Genomic DNA, 14,671 nt, shown 5'->3' with positions numbered 1-14,671 from the left:
TGACTTATCGAGTTAGTTGGTTCGGATCCAGAACGAATTCGGAGTGATGGGACACTTAGTCTCATAATTAAAAATTTAAGTTAGAAACGTCGACCGGATGGGGACTTATGTGTAAACGATCTCGGATTCAAATTTTGATAATTTTAATAGCTCCATATGGTGATTTTGGACTTAGGAGCGTGTCCGAAAAATTATTTAGAGGTCTGTAGTGGAATTAGGCTTGAAATGGGCGAAAGTCAAATTTTTAAAAAGTTCAATCGGGGGGTTGACTTTTTGATATCGGGGTCTAAATTTGATTCTGAAAATTTAAATAGGTCTATTATGTCATTTATGACTTGTGTAAAAAATTTGAGGTCAATCGGACGTGATTTGATAGGTTTCAGAGTAGTTTGTAGAAATTAAAATTTTCAAAGTTCATTAGGATTGAATTGGGGTGTAATTCATGGTTTTAGCATTGTTTGAGGTGATTTGAGGGTTCGACTAAGTTCGTATGATGTTTTAGGACTTGCTGGTATATTTGGTTGAGGTCCCGGAGAGTTGGGTGAGTTCCGTAATGGTTTAAGATCATTTTTCCTTGTTTCGCAACTGCTGGAACTGATATCTGGTATTGTTCTTCGCGAACGCAAAGGGTCTCATGCGTTTGCGAAGAAGGAATTTTGGGCTGCTGGGATTTAACCATCGCGAACGAGAGCAAGGAGACGCAAACGCAAAGAAGGGACTGGGGAAGCCTACGCGAACGCGAGTGGGCTGACGCGAGCGCGAAGAAGAAATAGAGCTGGGGCCTGTCTGGCGTTAAGCCTTCGCGAACGCGGCTCGTGTCTCGCGAACGCGAAGGGTAGAGGTCGGAAGGCATCGCAAATGGGATGAGCATATCGCGAACGCGATGAAGGAACCTTGGCAGCACATTTTTGTGCTTCGCGAACGCGAAGCCATGGTCGCGAACGCGAAGAAGAAATGTCTGGGCAGAGAGTTTAAGGTCAGAAAATGGGACTTTGTCCCATTTTTCATTTTTGACGGATTGGAGCTCGGGAAGAGGCGATTTTCGAGAGTTTTTCAAGAAAAACAACGGGGTAAGTGTTCTTAACTCAATATTAATTAAATTACCCGAATCCATCATTGTTTTTATTAATTAATTGGTGAATTAAGTTGGAAAAGTTTGAAAACTCTCTTGGATAAATTTGAGGGCCGAATTGTTATCGAAATTTAGTAATTTTGGTATGGTTAGACTCATGGTTGAATGGGCATTCATATTTCGTAACCTTTTTCGGGTTCCGAGATGTGGGCCCCACAGGCAATTTTTGAGCTAAAATTTAGATTTTTATGAAAAAATTATATTTTCATATGGAATTAATTCCAATAAATTTTATTGACTGAAATAAATTATTTGTGGCTAGATTCGAGGCGTTTGGAGGCCAATTCATGAGGCAAAGGCTTAGCTGAATAAGAATTTCACGATTTGAGGTAAGTAACAATTATAAATCTGGTCCTGAGGGTTTGAAACCTCAGATTTTGGTATCATGTGATTACTTTGTAGGTGACACATATGCTAGGTGACGACGTGTGGGTGTGCACCGAGGGGATTGTGACTTGGTCCGTCCCGTAAAAACTGTAAAGTTGAATAACTTGTTGTTAGCTATGTGCTCTCTATGTGTTGTGGAAATTTGACTGTAAGTCATGTTAGAAACTATGTTTAGGCTATATGTTGGTGTTGTTGGGACCCACAGAGGTCGTTTACATGTTGAACTATCTGCTTAATTATTGTTTTGTACTCAGTCACAGTTTACTTGATTATTTTATCCTAATCTCTATTGTTCATTATTGATGCATCATATCATTGTTGTTTGGGCTGATTTCATGATTGTTGAGCGCCCGAGAGACTGGAGAGATTTATGACTGAGTAAGGCCGAGGGCCTGATTGTGAGATATTATACTATAGCACGTGAGTTGTCTGTACAACACGTGAGTTGTCCATGCGGATCCAGATATTATACTATAGCATGTGAGTTGTCCGTGCGGATCCAGATATTGATACTATAGCACGTGAGTTGTCCGTGGGGATTATAGCGCTTGGGCTAGAGGAGCCCCTCTGGAGTCTGCACACCCCCCAGTGAGCACGGGGTACCCATTGAGTGTGAGTGCTGAAGGCTGAGAGCCGAGTGGTTGAGCTGTTGTGATGAGTTGAGTTATCGTTGCCCTGAGAGGCTGTACTTGCTTTTCATTTGTTGTTGCATTTAGTTGCTATCTGTCACTGTTGTGAAATTCTCTCAAAGATTCTATATCCGGATTACATGAACATGAACTGTATAAAATTGATTTGACTTAAACTGCTGGATTTGAAAGCATGTCTATTCTTTGCTGGAATTACTGAAAGTGAACTATAATTGTGTAGCTCGTCACTATCTTCAGTTCCTTAGTTATTATTATTACTTGTTGAGTTGGTTGTACTCATACTACACCCTGCACTTCGTGTGCAGATTCAGGTGCTTCTGGACATAGCGGGTATTGATTCTCTCGTACAGTTGATCTTCCGGAGATTCAGAGGTAGCTGCCGTATTTCGCAGACCTTGTCTCTCCTTCCCTATCTCTTTGTTTACCATGTTTTGGTCTTAGACTATTATAGACCATATTTTTTCAGACTTGTATTCATTTTAGATGCTCATGTACTCAGTGACACTGGGTTTTGGGGAGTATTCGTATCATTATTGGTGGGATTTTGTATTGTATTTAAATATTATATTTCAAAAGTTAAAAGAAATTGTGGTTTATTGATATTATCGGCTTGCCTAGTATCGAGATAGGCTCCATCACGACAGGTTGGTATTTTGGGTCGTGACATTTGGAATATCGGCCTAATTTCAAAAAGGTAAGTATCTTGCCTAACCTTGAGTGGGGGAATTACCCCTTAGGCATTGAGTCTCATATAAAAACTGTATAATTGAAAACTATGTACGCGAGGTGACGAGTACGTACTTGGTTTATATGTGCAAATTATATAAGTTGAAATTCGTAGATGCCCTTATGTATTAAATTGGAAAATCATTGGAACTTAGTAAATCCTTGATTTGTCATGCCTCATTCCTTGTTTGTCGAGTTTGTATTTTATATAAAAATTTGGTGTGATTGCCACTTGGATTTTTATGTGAATTCCGTATGTTTGTTAATTTGATATTTCTTGGAAATAATCACATTATGGATTTTTTATTTGTAAATAATTAATTAAATATGTTTAAATTGAGGCGTTTATATATTTATCTAAAATTTGGATTAAAGAAGGCGTTTTCCTATGGTGAGTTATTTTCCCATCCTTGTTGTTATTTTTGAGATTTTATATATATTGTGTTGACCGTGGACTATCTGTTGTGAAATTAATTATCTTTGTTGTACCTTTGGAAAGGTTGTGGCCTACGGGCAATTTGTAAATACGAGTTGATGATGTTGTGTAGTTGTGGTAATATTTTGTGTGAATCATTGTGTGATTTGGGTTACTGTTATGCTGCGTATAAGGGTGGCATTCCATTATTGACATTATGCGGGCATAAGGGTGGCATTTCACTGTTGTTATGTGCGTTGGGATATTGTCTGGGCAGAGTGATAAGGGAGGCTATTAAACATATCGATAAGTGAGGCTATTATATGAGCGATAAGGGTGGCTATACGAGCGATAAGGGTGGCTATAAGAGAGATAATGGTGAGTATTGATATTGTCAGGGCGGAGGGATAAAGAAGGCTATTATAGGAGTGATAAGGGTGGCTATAGGAGAGATAAGAGTGGCTATTGTCAGGGATGATATGTGATGATGTGAGGTTATTGTGTTGGTAGTTTTTATGTAATGATGTGGGGTTATTGTGTTGGTAATTTTCATGTGATGTTGTGATTTTTCTTGTGTTTATTTTTATATCTTGTGCAACTTATCTTGTTATTTCAGTAAACTTGATAATAGTCTGATCTATGTTGAAATTGTGAGCCTATGGCTATTGCCGAGCGGATTATGTTATTGGCACGTGAATTGTCCGTGCATATGTGATATGAAATGTAGGCACGAAGTGCTAGAGAAATATAATGATTATGTTATTGGCACGTGAACTGTTCGTGCGGATGTAATATAAAACACGGGCACGAGGTGCCGGAAAAAATATGATGATTTTTATTATTGGCACGTGAGTTGTCCGTGCGGTTTTGATAAAAATATAGGCACGGGGTGCCGTAAAAATATGAAAGTGGGCTGAGACCCCATGTTATGAAAATATGTTTGTGGGCTGAGATCCGTATTTTATGATTTTGAAATGAGGTGTCATAGAGTAACTTTTATTTGAAAGAAGTATATTCGAAAGATATTTATTTGAAAGAGTTATATTCGAAGGATATTTATTTGAAAGAAGTATATTCGAAATATATTTATTTGAAAGAATTTTATATTCGAAAGATATTTATTTGAAAGAAATATATTCGAAAGGTATTTATTCGAAAGAATTATATGTGAAAGATTTATATTCGAAGGACTTGTTTAATGGGTTTTACTTGTGTTTCTTATTCGTTTGAGTAATAATTATGGTGTTCTTGTTACCTTGCTGTTTTTATCACTGGTTGATTTTTGTTGCTATCACTACTAGTTATTTTTCAGTACTATTGTATACTGCTATATTGCACATGTTATTTGACTAGTGAGTGTCTTGATTGTACCTCGTCACTACTCTACCGAGGTTAGTCTTGATACTTACTGGGTACCGATTGTGGTGTACTCATACTACACTTCTGCATATTTTTGTGTAGAGCCAGGTATCGGAGATATCGGACTAGGGCAGAGTTAGTGTGTTGATCGCAAGGATTCAAGGTAGAGCTACTTGGTCATCACAGTCCCTTGGAGTCTTTCTATTTTATTATACTGTCAACTCTTATTCTAACAGTATTGTATATTCGATCCTTGAGATTATTACATGTATTCAGTTAGAGTTTGTGACTCAGTATTACCATTCTTGCGAGGTTGTTATAATTATTTCCGCTGTGAGTTTCGTTTATCTATTTAAAAAAACAAGGCTTGAAATGAAATTGAAATCGGCTTACCTAGTTAGAGACTAAGTGCCATCACGACGCCTGAGGTGGGATTTTAGGTCGTGACAGGTGGTGAACATTGCTTGCTATTTGATAAACAGGTGCATGATCAGGTCCCTCTTAAACAATACTCCATATGAATTTCTAAACGGAAGGAAACCCAAGTTGACTTACCTGAGAACGTTTGGTTGCAAATGTTTCGTTCTTAATAATGGTAAGGCACTATATGGTTTAAAGCAGGTCCCTCGTACATGGTATGAAAGGTTGTCCAGGTTCCTTCTGGAAAATGGCTTTGCACGAGGGAAAATTGACAACATTCTCTTTTTGAAGAAAAGAGGGAGGAACTTGCTGATTGTGCAAGTTTATTTTGATGACATCATCTTTAGTGCAACAAATGATTTCTTATGTGAGTAGTTTGCCAGGCTTATGGGAAGCGAGTTTGAGATCAACGTGATGGGGGAACTAAACTTCTTCCTAGGACTGCAAGTTAAGCAAACCTCTAAGGGAACGATGATAAGTCAGCAGAAATACATTAAAGAGCTTCTGAAGAGATTTGAGATGGAAAGCTCAAAGATCATTGATACTCCAACAAACAGTTGGCACCTGCGAGCGTGAGATAGGTAACCCTGAAATCATGGCACTCACGTTGGGGGAGGTTGGCCACTTCTCCGTACTGAATGTGATCACATTGATGCATGAATTACTACAACATTATGCATTTGTAGCTACGCATTCTCAACTACAAATATAAAAACTGAGGCTATTACCTAACAATAACTACAAAAATACGATGACATTTGTTGTCCCAAAAGAATTTGACATTGGCACAAAGGAAGAAGATGTGGTTTATGGATTCCACTGTAATGTTGCACACTGAACATGAAGGGCTTACTTGGAGGCCAATGTTGTGGAGATACTTGTTGATGGGAAGCCTCTTGTGGGATAGAAGCCAAATAAAGAATCTTATCCTATTTGGGGCTTCAATTTTCTAAATCCAATAGAAAGTGGGCCCCTGTTCCAGGTATGTGTTCAACTGGGGGTTGAGGATGGAGTAGCTGACTTTGAGGGAAAAATGTCATTGCTAGTGGGCCTCAGATAAGATTGTCCTATTTTCCTGAGTTATGATTGAGAAGAGTATTGTTGATAGTGAGGGAAAGAGACGCAGGAATGGGAAGGAAAAATGGTGTAGGTTCCATATCTCATTGTTATATATGGAGGATATTTTTAAGTTATCCTGCCCATTTAACTTTGGGGCACTGATGATAGTGTCAATGGCCCCCGTGTTTGGAATCCAGCAATCAGTAAGGATGTTCACCCTATTGCCTTTGTCAGAAGATCCTCCGGGCCAGGCTTGAATGGCAGGCCTTGTTTTTTAGCTTAATTTTTTAGATACCAGTCCTCTTTGGGGCATAAGTCTAATGATGACCTCCCAGCTGAGCATGTGCATTTTTCTTTTCTCAGTTGTAGTACCCCAAATGAAGTCCCTTTGAATCTTATTAATCTTGTTACACGTAGAGATAAAGAGTTTGATGAATTGCATGACATGGCTTGGGATGCTTGCAGTGCTAGATTTAGCTAGGGTTGTATGCCCAATTATGTTTAGGAATCTAGTTTTCCAACCAGCTAGCTTGGAGTTCATGCTGTAAATAATGAACTGGAAGTCATCATGGTGGGTCTTTTTTGAAAGATGGGAACCTTAGGTATTTGCCAAAGTTGGTACTGGAATTAATGCTAAGGTTGTTGGTAAAGAGGTCCATGTCCTCTTGAGAGGTGTTTTGGAGTAGATTACTTTGGACTTGATCATGTTGACCTTTTGGCCAGAGACAGAGTTGAAAGAGTTTAAAGTTCTGATGATGGATTCGCAATTCTTCTTGTTGGCTCTGGCAAATAGGGTGGGTCATCAGCAAAGAAGAGGTGGGTCTAGTAGGGAGGAATGTGTCTGTCATGTTTCCATTCAGGAGGATGGAGATTGATGCTGAAGTGATGCATGACATGATGAGTTTGATCATGCATTCAGAAAGATTATAGAAGATGGGGGTGCTCCTAATGAATGACTATTCAAGCATATCAAAGACTTTTTCAAGGTCAATTTTGAGGATATGTTTGAGCCATTCCCCTTTATATTGTTAAAATAGAAAATGTACTCATGGACAATGATGGCATGGTCAAAAGCTCTCCAATTGGAGAGGAAGCTAACCTGACTAGGGCTAATAATGGTACTAAGGTGGGGTTTGACCATGTTGACAATGATTTTAGTGACTAATTTATACACTGTGTTGCAAATCACTATTGGCCTGAAATTCCTAAGCATGGTAGCATTGGCACACTTTGGGATAAGACAAAAGTAAGTGGAGTTCACTTCGTGGGGGCATTTTATGTGTGTTGAAGACTTTGGTGTAGAAGGCATTAACCTGCTGAGAGACAAGGTTCCAATACTTCTGATAGAAGATGTGGTGCATGCCATCAGGGCCAGAGGCTTTTAATGCTTTGAAAGAATTGAGGGCATTGGTGATTTAACTAAGTCTTAGTTGCTCCCTAAGACGGAGGGTGTAGCACCCCCTATGGAGGTTGCCACTTATTCAAAAAACTAAGCTAAGGTACTAGCAATTATTATTTGAAATTAATTTAAATATATTATTATCATAATTTATTAGCGAAAATAGGCCCACGTGAACAAGGTTCAAAATACGACATTTCAACGTAGTTAGATCTCATAAAATTCTTAAAAGTACGAGAATATTACTTTTAAAAAGAGTGAGCAGCACCTATTTGAATTAAATCAACACCTTAGGTTGTATCAAATAACTAGCAGTGTTGTCCAAGACGAAAAGTTCTAAAAAGCACTTCAGGTCTATTGGCGCTTTAAGTGCAAGGCGCAACGAAAGTGTGGGCTTTAGTAAAAAGACGCAATGAAGAAAAAAGGTAAAATAGTTATCTCTAGTTAAGAAGAAAAAGAAACAAGTTCACTTATAATATTTTTCTCAATAGCTAATATACTTGTTTGCGACTTATATTTATCGTTTAATACCCTCAATTCAAGATAGAACTCATGGCCAATAGGACACACCTCTTAGTGCATTTCCTACTCTAAAACACATCTTAAGCGAGGTAAAACTCCCTTCCGGAGCTGTTCTGAGCATTGTATCTTAAACGTGCCTTAAATAAGCCTTTAACAATATTAATAACTAGTAGAGAAATATTTTTAATATCACAACATTCAAAAATCATTCTAAGCATGAAATTTAATTCTTAATATCAAATACAAACAAGATAAGTCTCCCAAGTTCAATACAAGTACCAAAGTAAACATATCACATGATTTGGGAAAAAGACAATACCGATATAGTCGAATCATTCACAAATCAAGTTACCTAAATAATAGAAGCATAACCACACATTCATTCAAAAGTACATATCTAAGTGTGTCTTATATGTCATGTACAAGTCTTCAAAAGTCTAAAAATACATATATGCTTATGCAAATATGATCTTTATCTAAGCTTCCAAAGAGTCTACTTGTATGACCATCCTCAAGTCTCTTTAGGTACATCACCTACGGTGGTAACAAACTATCGCTTACCATAGAACTTAATGGCACAAAAACTTTAGGCTTCGAGTCATTAAATTCTCCAATTCCTATAATTAAATATAGAGATTATATGGAACCTATAATTATAAATTAAGCCAATTCTACATGTTAACAAGATAATTATGTATCAATAAACGTACAACAAAGAAATTCATAGATAAAAGTTTATCAAATCTTCATAATGAGGATACAATACTTGTAGAGATAAATAGTTAACCAAGAAGTAGTCAAAATACTAACATTCATATCCCAAGTATCAAGAAGGCTTCTCAAGTTAATTCCATAAATCAAGCAATTAGTTAATTAGTCAATTTTGCCCAACATATACGTCTTGCAATCACATCAAGCATGAAAAATAACAAGAAGGACCGAGGTCCCGAATCAAGTAGGGTCAAAATCCAATAATCAAGAGAATCAAGAACCATGTGGAAAGTGGCTTTCTCACTCATACTTAAAAAGGACAAAGGTCCATAGTAAGATTAAATGTGAATCTAAAGTCAAAATGGGGCAAGATCCGAATAATATCAAGAGGCAATGCCAATATTAGTGACAAAGTCACTATCACAGAAGGACAAAGTCCCAACAAGAATGCAATAATATTCAAGCAATTCATATATGTGGGCGAGCTAATGAGTTTTACGAACACTTCAATCAATAATAATTCTAATATCTCTTTAACTCAACTATAAAACTTCACCCTCAATGGTAGACAAATAATCAAAATGTCCAAAAGAAACTTACCATAAGTTTGAGAGAATTTCTCCACAAAATCCAAAACCTAGGATTTCCAAAATAAGCTCAACCCATCATGATTCTTAAAGGTAAAATCAAAATCTTCCTTCAATATGTAAGAAAATAGGCTTTAATGTTTTAAAACTTAGGTTTTAATGATGGAAAAAGAGTGGCATGTATATGTGTTGAGCTCTTCAATGGTGTTTGATAGATAAAGAAGGAGGAAATGACTTTGAGAGACATGGGGGCTACCAAACAAACTCCCCCCCCCCCTTCTCAAAGAAAAATCCTTGAAAGTTCTTTCTATCTAGGGGTTAAAAGGTTATCCTTTATAAATTTACACTATAACCCTATTTTACCTAGAATGGGTAAAGAATTGTAAATACTCTCTTATATATATATATATATATATATATATATATATATATATATATATATATATATAAGCTATATTCGATATAATTTTTTATTTCTATTCTCTTTATTAGCCCTTAAAAATTCTCTACATGTCCTTAAAGGTTTGTCACTAGTATAAATAATTTTCCATAAGTTAAACTAAGCTAGAAATTATAAAGTGTCTAATGAACTAAATACAAATTGTAACGACCCGGCCGGTCGTTTTGAGTGTATTAGCCCCGATCTCCTATTTATTACTTTTTCCATATCTGTTTCTGCTTATGTGAGTTTCCGGGAGATCTTATTTTTGGTTTCGGAGTGTTTTGGGATACTTAGTCCCAAAAACGGGAGCTTAAGTCTTAGAGTTTGACCGTAGTCGGAATTATATGAAGACGACTTCGGAATGGAGTTCTGTCGGTTCCGTTAGCTCCGTTGGGTGATTTTAGACTTAAAAGCGTATCCGGACTGTGAATCTGAGGTATGTAGCTAATTTAGGCTTGAATTGACGAAAGTCGAATTTTTGAAAAGTTTGACCGGGGGTTGACTTTTTTATATCGGAGTCGGATTCCGATTCCAGAAGTTGGAATAGGTTCGTAATGTTGAATATGACTTGTGTGAAATTTTAAGGTCAATCGAATGTGGTTTGGTATGATTCGGCATCGTTTGTAGAATTTTTGAGGGCTCGACTAAGTTCGTATGGTATTTTAGCACTTGTTGGTATATTTAGTTCAGGTTCCGGGGGCCTCGGGTGTGTCTCGGGTGGTTAATGGACTTGATTTGTGTTGATGAAGCAGCTGAAGTGCTGCTGCTAAAGGTGTGACCGCACCTGCGGAGTGGGCACCGCAGGTGCGAGCCCGCAGAAGCGGGGAAGGAACCGAAGAAGCGGCCAAGGATAGGTTGAGCAGAGGACGCAGGTGCGAAGATTTTCCCGCACATACGATGGCCGCAGAAGTGGGCAGGTGGGCGCATGAGCGAGATCGAGCTGCAGGTGCGATGGGTTTCCCGCACCTGCGATAGGTGTAGATGTAGTCCTTTGATCGCAGAAGCGGAGGCAACAGATAAGTGACTTCCGCATGAGCGGGAATGTTTCCGCAGAAGCGGCTTCGCAGGTGCGGATAAATGGCCGCAGGTGCGAAAAGTCTGGGCAGAATGTTTAAAAGCAAGGGTTCGCGATTTTAGTCTTATTTCAATATTTTGGACTCAGACTTAGGCGATTTTGGAGAAGATTTTCGAGGTGATTATTGAGGTAAGCTTCTTGTACTCGTTTTGGATCATAAAAATTATTTCCCCACTGATTTTCCCACCTAATTAGTGAGATTTTGAAGTAATATTTTGGGGTTTAGGGCTTGAGAATTAGAGAATGGATTTTGGGGATCTAAATGACCAAATGGCATCGGATTTTAATAAATTTGGTATGGTTAGACTCGTGAGAGAATGGGTGTTCACATTTTGTGACTTTTGTCGGATTTCGAAGCGTGGTCCCGGGGCCCGGGTTGAGCCGATTTCGGATTTTGGACTTTAATTTAGTAGTTTTCTTGTGGAATTGATCCCTTTAGCCTTAATTTCGTAAATTTTCTTAGCTACAAATTTAATTGGGAAAGGTAATTCCTCATTTTTGCTAAAGTTATTGGATGCCGTGGCAATAACTGCCAAAATAGCTACGAATTTATTGCTACACTAAAAATTTATAGCTAATTAATAGTTTTTGCCACGTGTTTGAAGTTATTGTAGCAATAAGAACCTTTTAGTCACGAAAAATTATGTCAAACATAATGTTATAGCTAACTGAACATATTTGATTCAAGTTAAGAAAATCGTGGCAATCATTGGCTTAATAGCCATGACTAATTATCATGGCAAAATAATATAGCCACGAATTTATATAGCTACAATAAGTATTGTAGCTGATTTTAAGTTTTTGCTATGCATTTGAAGTCAGTGTAGCAATTATAATCTTTTAGCCATGATAGATTTGTTTGAACATAATTTTTATAGCTAAAAGAATGATCTTGCTTCAAATTTTAAAAATCATAGCAACATTTGGAGTATAATAGCTACATTTTTTTGCCACGGTAAAATGATGTAGTGACGAAGTCATAGATGAAATAAAATTTCGTAGCAAATCATAATTGTTTGCCATGAACTGAAGTTACCAATAATAATAATAATATAACTACATTAATTTAATTGTTGTCACATAAAAATAAGTTGTAAAGTTGTAATAATATAACCACAACAAAGTTGCATAGAATACACTTTGGTCCCTAATTCTTCATATATGTTTGTGTTGTTATAAATTAATACATGTAATTTGCTTTTGTTCAGATTCCATGTCTATCAAATTAGTTACATACTTTGTCAATCTAGAAAATAAAAATAAGAACTAGAATTTAATTTATTATGAATTTAACTACATCAAGATTTAAGAATTCATAGCTTAATTAACTTTGATTAATTAATTATTTTGAATTTAAACAATACTTCAGTAAGTCTCACTCAAGCTCCATCTTGATCAGATATTTCAAAAATTGCTTTATTCGAACTTGATCTATCGTAACAATACCTTTGACAGTCTACTGTAATTAGAGCTGTTCATTGTTCGATTCAATTCAATTTTATAGGGTCTTTTCTAAATACTATTGAAAAAATAGGTGGTAATATCTAATTAAATCCGATAAACTAATTATATCGCATTTAAATAAATTTTCATTAAGTCTCACTCAAACTTCATCTGGATCAAGTGTTTCGAGAATTGTAATTTGACTCAAACATGATTTATTAGAACAATACCTTTTTCGATCTAGTGTAATTAGAGGTGTTCAACATTCGAATTGATTCAATTTTATAAGGTCGAACTGGTAAATTTTAATAATTTAAACAAATATGTAATTAAATTTAATTAACTAATTATGTCGAATTTAAACAAAACTTTACTAAATCTCCCTCAAGCTTGATCCTGGTCAAGTGCGCCGAGAATGGTCATTTGATTCATACCCGATCTATTAGAACAATACTTTTTTCGATCTAGCATAATTAGAGGTGTTTATCTTTTTATTCGAATCAATTTTATATTGTTTAGTTACTAGTAAGTTTCAAATATAATATAAATAAATAGGTGATTGTATCTAATTATCTTTGATTAACAAATTATAACAAATTTAAACAAAACTTCACTAACTCTCACTCTAGCTTCATCCTCATTAAGTGTTTTGAAAATTATTATTTAACTCAAACATGATTGATCGGAACAATACCTTCATTATCTTCTAGTAATTCAATTACTTATATATTATTAGAAATCTAATTATAATTAGTTGAACTAAGAACTAATAAAATATATGTATTAACTGGTAGTAATTCAATTACTTAATGATTAGTTAGTTGAACTAAGAACTAATAGTTTGACATAGTTAATATAGAAGTTTAAATATTTTGTCATATTAATTTTAAGTATGTTCGGTGATTAATAAGATATAAATTAAAATAAATAAATCTAATTACTTGACATCGAATAACAATGTTATATATTGGGAAATCTTGCAAAGTTTTTTTCTTATTAGGCGGGAAAAAATGAATTCACAATTTGAGAAAGAAAACACAATTTAACAAAAAAAAAAACTTCCCTCCAAATAATTTCCCTCTGCTTTTTTGTGCCTATTTCCTTATTAGAGAGATTAAAGAGAGATTAAGTGGTGAGTGCACTACTTATAAAGCTCTCTTCTCTCTCCCGCATGTGCACGATAGTGGTAAGTGCTAACATACGCTATCGTCGGAATGCCTAGAAGGGGGAATCGGAGGATAGCGATCAAGGAGGCAATAACGAAATTGACGGAACGAATTACTGAGGACGAAAATTTAGGGCTGGGATCTTGAAAAGTGCGATCAGTTACGGAAATTCTGAGCAAAATACCAGGACCAGAGAAAACTACCGGAGAAATCAACACGCCAACAAATTGGCTGGTACTACGAGAAAAGAATGTAAACGTAAAGCTGGAAGTGTTGCAACAGATGGCAAGGACTATACCTAGGTCGGAGGGGAAAAACCTACAAACTACTGTTCGATTGGAGAATTCAACTTCTCCAAACACTGGAACACAACAGGGGCAATGCAAATGCTATGATTCAAGGAAGTGAAGTGATTGAAGCAAAAACTAACGAAAAGGAGCCTATTATGGCGAAACAACAAATGGAGAAGGCAAACAATGGGAAGGAGAATAAGAACTGGGCAAACCTGTTTGAAGGGAATAAAATGGCTGCTAAAGGTATGAATCTCACTTTATTGCTCCTCAAATTCGCAATGGTGTCAAAATTGTGCAATTGGAAAAGGAAGAGGATGATAGGGAGATAGCGAAAGGGAATAATGTTGTGATAATGTATGTAATTGGGGAAACACCTACAATTGTCGAACGATTCATTGCATCACAGTGGAACTTCACAGCCAAATCTAAAGTTTACTTGCACAATGAAGGCTACTTCATTGTCAAATTCATATGCAAGGAAGACCATAATGAGGTCCTGTTCTCGGGGCCATACACAATCAATAACAAACCTATAATAACCAAAGCTTGGACTCTTGAATTTCAATTTTGATGAGGAGGTATTAAAAATCATTCCCTTATGGATTAAACTTCCAAATTTACCACTCAATTGTTGGAGTATGAACTCATTAAGCGAAATAGGGAGTGGACTAGGGAACCCTTTATATGCTGATGATTGTACAACAAAGGTCGAAAGGGTCTCATATGCAAGGATACTCATTGAGATGTATGTCACTCAACCAATGCCAACAAATGCCAACTAGAGAGTACACAACAGCTGGTTAGCATAAATGGTTTCAATTCACTTAGTGAAGAAGAAAATCAATAGAGAATGGAACCACAACATGCACAGTATGAAGAGGGGGG

This window comes from Nicotiana tabacum, chromosome 17 (assembly GCF_000715075.1).
Source record: "Nicotiana tabacum cultivar K326 chromosome 17, ASM71507v2, whole genome shotgun sequence".
Lineage (NCBI taxonomy): Eukaryota > Viridiplantae > Streptophyta > Magnoliopsida > Solanales > Solanaceae > Nicotiana > Nicotiana tabacum.
This window is presented reverse-complemented; position numbering follows the sequence as displayed.